Here is a 10765-nt window from a genome sequence, read left to right on the forward strand (position 1 = left end):
TAGCATAATACTCTTTCCATCATCTCCTACAGCCGATTGGCCTTCGAAATGCTGGCCTAGCCAATCCGGGTGCAATCCCCCCGCCGCGCTGCATCAGACACTATCTTTAAAACCGAAGGAGAAAGGAGGAAAAGGGAAAGAGAGGAAAGGAAAGAGGAAGGAAAATGGGTTGGGTGATGGTTGGGTTGGCCAGCAGGGAAAGAGGAAAACAAAACCAAGGGATGAGTGAACCAGATGAAGGAAAAAGGTCTATGAAAAGAGGAGAGAGAGGAGGTGCAAGATTCAAGAATGCCACCTTCCTGGAATGTTGGTGGGAGGTGACCGATTCTCATCTTCATAAACCGCTGGGTATCCCTGTACATCAAGCAGTTTACAGACACATGGAGTTGTGGTAGCTGCAGTCCACAAGAATGTACATAACTGCATATTTCACTTTTGGATAATCGCAATTTAGGGGTGTTTTTTTTTAAAAGAGAAAAGTAGCAGGAGCTCCAAGGCAAGGAAACAGAATGAAGTTTATGGTCCGTCAACTGCTGTAAGGGTGTATAGTATAGAGTTTATCATACAAATGTGCAGGTACAGTAGAAGGCCTGATTCATTCAGATTGTTTTATGGAACATAAATAGTACTTTAGCCAAGTTGAAAAACTCAGTGTTAAGTGAGCAACTTTGAATTTGCTGATTATATTCACTAATTATATTCATTATATTCACTATTTACTAAGGCTGCATTACTATTACTATTAGTCTTCTCATTGTTCCTATCACCCATCTCCTCCCACTTATGACTGCAAGACTGAAACTTTGTTGCTTGTATCCTTAGGATTTAAATTGATATTAATTTTTTTCCTGATTGCTTATTTGTACCCTATGACTATCATTAAGGGTTGTAGCTTGGGTTGGGTTGGGTGATGGTTGGGTTAACCGGGAATCAACCGGGTTGACGAATGTATCTTGTCTTTTTATGTACACTGGGAGCATATGCACCAAAGACAAATTCCAAGTGTGACCAATCACACTTGGCCAATAAAGAATTCTATTCTATTCTATTCTATTCTATTCTATTCTATTCTATTCTATTCTATTCTATTCTATTCTATTCTATTCTATTCTATTCTATTCTATTCTATTCTATATACGGCAGCTGAAGATTTAAGATCTTACTCTCAGCCCCTCTTCCCATTTGTAAATCATTGTGATATTTAAGGAATGACAGTGATGTATTTAGTATATCCAAAGGTGACTTACAGAGGGAACAAGTGAACTCAAACAACTCCTGTGTAATGCAATAGAGCAGGTTTCCAAGTCAAAAAGTATCATTTTTCAAGCAGGCCAGTTCCCAAAAGTCTTTATTTTGAAACACACCTACTTAGTCCCTCTTGCAGATGACAATGGTTGATTTAAAAACAGCAAGATTGTTTTCAGGGCAATTGAACAATTGAAGGAGGAGCTGACGTCACAACGACATGGTGTGCGATCTTGGACCTGCAAGATCACAGTCGATACTTTTGCTGCTGGACAGTCCTTTTGGACCTAAACCATCCTGAAGAGATGGTTACAGGGAAGAGTACGTCCTCCTGATCTCAGGGACACTGCAAAGTCCCTAATTGATCCAGGAGAATCTCTTTTTGCCGGCGACAGAAGCGCAGCCATTGAAGCTGCTGAAGTTCGGACAGCTCCGGAATGGGAGGAAAACGGAAAGAGAAAGTGTGTCCATCTGGTGAGGAAATCTTATTATTATAAAAGAGAATACCCCCCCCCCCCAAATTAAAGCTAAATTAAACTTGAAAACAGAAGAGAACAAGCGGTGAAATTAAGCTACATTAGACAGTGTGTTATCCTTTTTTAAATTTTCTTTTATGGATGGAACTTTTGCAAATATTTCCTATTCTTTAAATTGAACGGATTAGTTTTTCTTCTTCTATTTTTTATTTTTTTTATACCTATGCATTAAAATCCTTTCCCTTATTTTAATAATGCTGGATTGGATGTTGTTGTTTTTTTGCTCCATTTAAGAATGTTGTTTTCTTTAAGCCTGGAATATAAAGAAGATATAAAAGGAATACAAAGAGGGCTGTAATAACAGAGGGAAAGGAAGTAACACTGCCACTTGGAGGCTGGAGGTTTGGAAGGCTTGGAAATATTGTCTTTTCTTTTTTCTCTTTGATCATTTGACTTTGCATTTCAAGGTTCCTCATCTTGTTTACAGAGAGTGATAGTGAGAAGAACATGGGTTGTTTATACAGGTGCTCTTTGGGAGCTTTATTGGCAGCTGGAGTGGAGTGAAAACAAAGCCTTGTCTTGAAAGATTAAAAACAAACTTGCTTTAAATTTAATAAAAAGTTTTGAATGCCAGAGTAAAATTTGATAGAAAAATTGAGGATGTTCATCAAATGAAGAAAGTGGAGGACAGAGTTCTAAAAACTGAAGGGAAAAATAAACAAAGAGACAAGAAAGTTGTTGATACTGACAGTGAACTAAGCGTGGTTGGAAATGGAAAGAGTGGAATATGGAAAGGGGAGATAGATGGACTGGAGCTGTACCCCAGATTTCAAAGTATAGAAGAAGAAAAGAGAGAAGAATTGATGGAACTAAGGAGAGAAATTTTGTCAGAAGCACTAGTGATAACCAAAGATAAGCTGATCAAAGAAGCAGATGGAGAGTTTCGAGCTTATATAAGATATGCAATAAGCAATAAGTTGCGAAGAGAAGTCCATACAAAACTTACTAAGGAAATAAACAGAATACTAATGCCACAAATGGCAAGAGACATAAGATTGCACTATTACTGGAAAGACATAGGTTGATGTAATGAAAGCTTATAATAAAAAACTAAGTCAAATTTAGTTAAATTTAGAGCATTATGTATAAAATGAAGTGATAATGAATATAGTTAAATAAATGATTGATAATGATAATAATGCATATACATGTATTGGTTTGATAAGAGGAAATTTGATATAAATTGCAAATGGTGACTACAAAAGGAGGTTTAGAAACTCTGTTATTAAATATAACCAATTTTTATTTAGAACATGTTATAAAGATATAATATTACTGGATCATATTGGGAAGAGCTAATGAAATGCCATTATGTGGTTTTGCTTTAAAGCTGGAATATTTTATATAAAAGGACGTGAAAACAATTATAGTCAAATGAAGGTTAATGTATGATGATAGTAATATATATATTTGATTTAAAATATATGATTTGATATGAATTGTAGGTGATGACTGTGGAAGGGATGCACAGAACTTTTTGTAACCAATCGACACACTTTCTACAATTTGTAATGGAAAAAAAGATTGTTTGCAGGGCGTACTGATCTGGTCTTCCATTCTTCTACCTCCTTGATTCCCTCAAAAACCATTTGGCCTTGCCTAAAGACCCTTGGATATCTTTGATCCAAGAATGATCAATGTTCCAATAATGTGAATGCAGTTCATAGCCTCAGAGAACACTTTTGATCTATCTAGCCCAGAGGTGGTATTCAGCAGGTTCTAACCAGTTCTGGAGAACCGGCAACGGAAATTTTGAGTAGTTTGGAGAACCAGTAAATACGAACTCTTGATTGGCTCCACCCCCATCTATTCTCTGCCTCCTGAGTCCCAGTTGATCAGGAGGGAATGGAGATTTTACAGTATCCTTCCCCTGCTACACCCACCAAGCCAAGTCACGCCCACAAGCTAAGCCATGCCTACCAAGACACTCCAACAGAACCAGTAGTAAAAAAAAAATCATCCCACCACTCATCTAGCCAATACTGGGAGAAGTTTTTCAGGATTTCAAAATATTGTCTTGTAACTGAAACTCTTGCTGCTAATATTTCCATATGAAGCTTGAACTCTGTTCTGGCCAGTAGTATGCCAGGTATAGATTAGGACAAGTCTTTGACCCATTTCTCCAACATAATCTGGATGGTGTGTGTGTGTGTGTGTGTGTGTGTGTGTGTGTGTGTGTGTCTGTGTCTGTGTGTGTGTCTGTGTCTGTGTGTCTGTGTGAATAATGGTTAAGGACTATTTTTAGAAGAGCATTCGATCAGGTCTCTCCAATGAAGATTGATGTTTACATTTTTGGCATTTATAAAGCTTGTAGAAAGCCACATTAATATGGACGACTGAAAATATATTCCATTAAAAAGTTACTGATTCTTATTTTTAATGAATGCATGTGCAAAGAATGCAATGGCCAACACGCACATGGTCTGAAAATTCCCATAATATGGAACATCCATAAATTTCAGAAGCAAGTGACAAAGTACTTATATATTAGTACATATATTAGGTAAAGAAGATCTCACAATCAAAAACAAACAAAATCACATAAACTGCTCTAAATATTGAATCCATTGCCCAAAATGTGATCAAATCCACAAGTGCTCAAAATATACAGTATAGGAAGAATCATTTTTATCAGCTAGATGTATACAAGACTTTACATACTCAGAATGTATAATCATGCAAAGCAGCATTTGATACAGAAATTGTTGAAACTCTGTTTCAAATCTTTACATGGGTTTATTGCCCATAAAGTCGATGGCTTTCTCTTATCTGTAATAAAATGAGCAAAATCTTCATTGAGCTTTCTAGCATTCTTTTTTATAATATATCTGACAGTTCCCAGCAGCTATGCTCTGTCCCTGTTTTCCATACAATGTAATGTCGTGCACCCCACAGATGTATTCCAGTTGCAGGATAGTTTGGAAATTCTGCATGGATTACTATAACATCATTCCACTGAATTTTTAAGTCATAATGCCCCAACCCTTTGTATAACTCTTTCATCATGACATTTAACACACAAAAATTGACTTGTGACCAAAATAATTTACAAATTTCCTACCAGTAGTGGTTTATCAAGCTGGAAATGACATTTTGCTGCACATTTCAAAACATGATAGCTAAAGGATGGGAAACAATACGCTTTTGCTTCAAACTTGTATTTTTGAAACTTAAGTATTCACCTTTCTCCCCAAATGCAGGGAGACAATGTCTTATTCAAACTGGAGCTACTTCTCCACCTGCCCCATTAAAGCTGCTCTTAGTGTTGGTAATGTCATGTGACACTAGGTGAAGGTCTTGATCTTCTACAAACCAAATCTGTATCCCATCACCGATGGCCTCTCCTGTAAGAAAGGGATTTATGGAACCCAGATCCTTTTCCTTTCCCCCAGAACCATGTTTTCTTCAGCCACAAAGAATAATCTGCATTGGTCTCCCTAGCCTTTTGAAGTTTCTAGACCAGGGACAAATAACTTGTAACATTCCAGATGCTGATGGACAACAACTCTCAGCAACTCTAACCTTATGTAAGCTGGAAGGTGTAGTTCAGCAGTATCTGGGAAATGGTACCTGTTCCTGGTCCCTGCTCTAGATTCTAGCACCCTATATTCCCACAGATTTCTGGGTGTCTTAAATCTTATGTTGATTTAGAAATTCATATTCCTTCATCGTCATGATTATCAAGCCATTGTTCCTATTCCTTCCCATTTCATGATGTACATATGCAACAGGACAACAATGCAACTAACTCTTTCGGCTTTATAATCTCATGATGGCTCTGGTAATTCATGCTCCCATGGGAAGCATGAATGGCTTCCCAGAAGCCATTCTCGCAGCCAATTTTCTAGCTGTTTAACATTCATAGGTAAAGGTTCCCCTTGCACATACTGTATGTACTAATCGTTCCTGACTCTAAGAAGCGGTGTTCATCTCTGTTTCAAAGCCGAAGAGCCAGTGCTGTCCAAAGACATCTCTGTGGTCATGTGGCCGGCATGACTAAATGCCGAAGGCGCACGGAACACTGTTACCTTCCCACCAAAGGTGGTCCCTATTTTTCTATTTGCATTTTAATGTGCTTTGGAACTGCTAGGTTGGCAGAAGCTGGGACAAGTAATGGGAGCTCACTCCGTTATGCGGCACTAGGGATTCGAACCATCGAACTGTTGACCTTTCTGATCGACAAGCTCAGTGTCTTAGCCACTCAGCCACCACTAACATTCATAGCATCCCTCAAAGAACTCTGGAAGCTCCGTCTGATGAGAATATAAAGAAATGTGCATTTGAGAACTCTACTCCTCAGAAAAACTATTGAATATTTAAGAATAATACTTATTTGTTCATGTATTTTTTGAAGATTTCCAATGATGGTACTTCAAATACTTCCTGCAGTTAGCAGATTGGAGAAGACTGCTTAGAGTTTCAGCACATGAAACTGAAACACTAAAATTATATTTCAGTTTTATGCATTGAAAATACATTTTCTCAGCCTTTTCCAACAGGATGCCCTCTAAGTGTGTTAGGAATGGAGTCCTAAAATTTCCCTTCACTTGGAGCACAGCAAACCGGTTGAAGCTGCTGCATTAAATGTTAAAAATCTAGTATTGGTATTGTTTCAGCAGGTGGCAGCACTAGTCAACCTAGACTCAGAAGCTAAGCTGGATCAGGCTTGTTTAGTTTTGGGATGGGCAAATGCCAGGGCATAAGTAGGCTACTGTATAGGCTAGATTGGGAAGAAAAAAAGAACACTTCAGGAGATGGTAATGACAAACCACTCTTATACAACTGCCAAGAAAACGACAAGGAAGAATCTATAATGGTGCTTCATGATTGTTGGGTAATCCTAGGAATTGAAGTCTGCACATCGTAATGTTCTTGAAATTGAGAAATACTGTTGTATAAAGTCGCAAGGAGACAAGTTCAACCTGAAGGAGCTTTTTAATGGGGGCACTAACTTTTATCCCATCCTTTCCTAAAATATGCATACATGTGCATGCTGCTCATAGCTTCCATATCAAGTTGCCTTAACAAATCTCATCTAATTTTGAGGCACAAAGTGAGTCCAAAGTATGTGGCCATGGTTCTAAAAACATGAATCTGGATCCAAAATGCAAAATGTAATTAAGATTTCCCATGGATGCTGACATTGGAAACATGTCACAAACCCAAGATGATATCCAATCAAGATCAATGCACATTGTTAAAAGAAAATTAATTCAAGGCATTACAATCAATAAAAATCACAGCACAAATACTGTTATTCTCTCCTTGCCATATTTGTTAAATATTCTATGAATGGCTTTGTGAAATCAGCATAGGACAAGTTTTAGCTCTCTGTTGATTGATTGATTGATTGATTGACTAGCGGACTGACTAAATTTCATTGTATTTAAGTACAATGACAATAAAGATTATACTTATACTATGTGCCAGTAAGTCATTTTTTGACTTCTGTATGTATGTGTGTGCCTTCAAGTCAATGTTAACTTCTGGAAATTTTCTGGACAAATTCCTGCTGATTTCTTGGCAAGGTTTTTTCAAAAGTACCATTGCCTCCTTCCTAGAACTGGAAGAGAGTGACTGGCTCAAGATCAGCCAGCTGGTTTTAGTTTAGTTTATTGTCATTGTACCCTGCACAATGAAATTAAATGCCATCTTCAGTGTACATTATAACTATAAAAATAAAACATAGATACACATCCTTCACTTTCTATATAATTGAACTGAAAACCGATATTGCATTAATATTGCACTATACAGTAGAATTCCTTACAGTTACTGTTTTGTGCCTAAAGCTGTTTCTAGCCTGATGCTTTAACCACTACATTACAGTGGTTCTCATTTTGACTCCTGGAGACACATAGATAGAGCTTTTCCATAGCAATCTGTCCCTAACATGTTTTTATATGTCTCCCAAGAGTGCATTCACTGACACTGTAAGTTGGTTCCTCCACCTTGCTACTGGTCATCTTCTTCTCCTCTTTCCTTTCAACTTGCCCAGCATTTGGGAAGTCGCTAATCTAGCCATTCAGTCCTAGTTCATTAAAAAGATTCATTCTTCATTATGAGACAAATTTTACCTTTGCAACTCAATCTGGAAAATATATGCAGTCAAAAACCTTTCTGTATATGGATTTTCCTCCATTAGTCAACCATTTACTGTCTGTCCCCTTATGGATTTTACAGTCATAGCAATAACAAATACACCACACAATATAGAAGTACACATCTATAATCCAAATTGGGGATCATTGGAATCCCTTGATAAATCCCACTCTTAAACACTTTCTTAGTGTTAAGAAAGGAGAGCAAATATAATTTGTATATTTGGATATATTTACTTCATTTCTCCAGATATAGGCTGTACAAGAGCCAACAGTTAGACTGATTATGTCCTTTCATGATGCACAGGTATGGTATTGCACATTTTGCAATGGAATGCTTAAAAAAAACGATAGTTGTGAGAATTTACTTTAAACTGCAACTGTGACTATATACAGTATATCTAACTAGGTGGTGGTGCTGTGATTCGAATGCAGTATTGCAGGCTAATCTGCCTACAGCCAGAAGGTTGATACTAACCAGCTCAGGGTTGATTCAGCCTTCCATCCTTCTGATGTTGATAAAATGAGGACCCAGATTGTTGGGGGGCGTATGCAAATAATGCTGTCTTTGTAACTCTCCCAGAAAGTGCTGTAAAGCACTGTGGCGTGGTATATAAGCCTAACTGCTATATTGCTATTGTGCTATTTGTCAGGCTCAGAAGTCATCTTTTACATTTGGGCCTACAGGCCTGCCCCATTCTCTACTGTGGGAAAATGGGAGGGGGGATTGTATAGAGTGTGGGTGATATATAGTCAAAATAACATTCTTCTCTCAGGGACTCAAGGTTACCATGCCCTGCAGCTGCGATAAGGTGACTGGGAGGCATCTCAAGTTTTGGATGATGCCTGACTGGGCCAAGTGATGGACATGTGGTTGCTGGGCAGAGACTTGAACTTTCTTTTGGGTGGGGAAAACCTGGAAATTTTCAGATTTGGGTTTTCCCAGATGTGCCAATATGACATCTCCAATAAAGTGGAACTTTGAGGAATCTCAAGTCTCGGAGTCTTCTTTAGTTGGGGGTGTTATTTGGAACCCTGACACCATTGCTATATCTCCATCTTTCTTAGTATGGGGTACTCAGAAATTAATGGGGACAGTCATCTGTTTATAGGTTTGCCTGTCTACTCTCCAGAGACAACATTTAAAAATGCCATTTTAATATTTTAATATTTTTTTTAAAAACTGCAGGATTAAGTAAACAATAAATTAAGATGATAGATTCTTTGAAAAGTTGTCCTTACTTTAATCTAGTTGCTAAAAGCAGAAAAAAATATAAAATGCTACAGTGAAATGTTGCATCACTCTTTGCTTAAGCAATTATCTTTATATTCTTCATTTTAGTTAAAGTTGAACATTGATTATAGCTGTTTGGAAGACTGTCCAGTTTATTCCAATGAATTACAGAGATCTTTGCTGCTTCTCTAAGAACTGTTGATCATGCTCAGTATATAATAACTCTATGAACCATGGCTATTGCATTGCATGGATGGTTTAAGGTTCATTATTTAATATTATGCTCCAGGACAAACCGCAGATAGATAACCACCACCACCTTTGTCCAGCAGAGGTCACTCCATATCTCCAGGAAGGTGAGCCTTTTGAAAAGCAGGGTTAAAAATTCTCCTGTGCCAAGAAAGGGCAAATTTCTCAGCTTCAGTGTGGTACAACATGGAACCTCAACATTGCTCCTCAGAATGAACCATAGAAGATAATTATACAATTCTCATTTCAAAAAAGTATAATGGGTAAAATCCCCAAATCATGTGAAAAGGTACAACCTATTTACATTTCATTCAATGTTTTTTTGTCATTAGACAGAAACTGCCATGTAGCCAAGTCATTCTGCAAATCTGCGGAATGAGAGATCAGGCCTGAAGATTGTCTCCAGATTGTTTCCTTCCCTGTAGAGCGATGCTTGGTGGAATTACCTGTAACTGTGCCTAATAACAGTCCTCTGTTCCAAGACCATTCTCGTCTACGTTGGACAGTATTTCTTAACCTTGACAACTTGAAGAAATGTGGATTTCAACTACTCAAGGCTGGCTGGGGAATTCAAGTGGCCAAGATTGGGAAATTCTGGTTTAGGTACTAGGTAGTGGCCTTCCTCCGTACCTCCTTCCCTTCTTCCTTCCTTCCTTCCTTCCTTCCTTCCTTCCTTCCTTCCTTCCTTCCTTCCTTCCTTCCTTCCTTCCTTCCTTCCTTCCTTTTCTTATCTGCTGTAGGAATGGGCCAGCCTTTAGATCTTGTTTAATTCAACTTTATGGTTTTGTTTCCTAATTCTTATTTAGCCAGTTTTGATTTGTAGATAGTTTCCCTGGGCATTGAATGAATGTTTACTCTTTTTTTTCTCAATTTCTGATTATTGGTTTGTTTAAAAAAAATCTTGAAGCATTTTGTACTATAAGGCAATGTATATGTTCATCTTTTAAACAACTAGTCCTTTAACTAATCAACTGAATATAAACTTTCAGTGGAAACGTATGTGTGGAACACTACAAAATGTGATTATTTGAATTTCAATCTAATTCCTACTGGAGGGAAGTTTTTGATGTATGAATATTGTATTATATGAAGAAGCCAGATGTGGCAAACAGACAAGATGAAGGTCAGGGGAGGAAAAGTTATGTTTTTCCTGCCTAGCTTTCTACAAGCAGGCCTGTCATGTTCAGAAGTCTTGAGAGAAGAAAAGAAAAGGGGAAAAATCAAATTCTTTGAGCAGCATAGAAAAACATCGCCATTTAAGAATATAAATCATGCACATTGCTGAGGCTTTGCTTGGATTAAAGCACACATTGAAAATAAGCTGAAACAGATCAAGTGATTGGCTGTCCATCAAGCAGAGCTGCAGAATTTTACCAGACAAGTGAATTGAAGGGCTGCAG

The sequence above is a fragment of the Thamnophis sirtalis genome, unplaced genomic scaffold (genome assembly GCF_051295495.1).
Source record: "Thamnophis sirtalis isolate CommonGarterSnake01/CBP01778 unplaced genomic scaffold, rThaSir2_p1.2 scaffold_7, whole genome shotgun sequence".
Classification (NCBI taxonomy): Eukaryota; Metazoa; Chordata; class Lepidosauria; order Squamata; family Natricidae; genus Thamnophis; species Thamnophis sirtalis.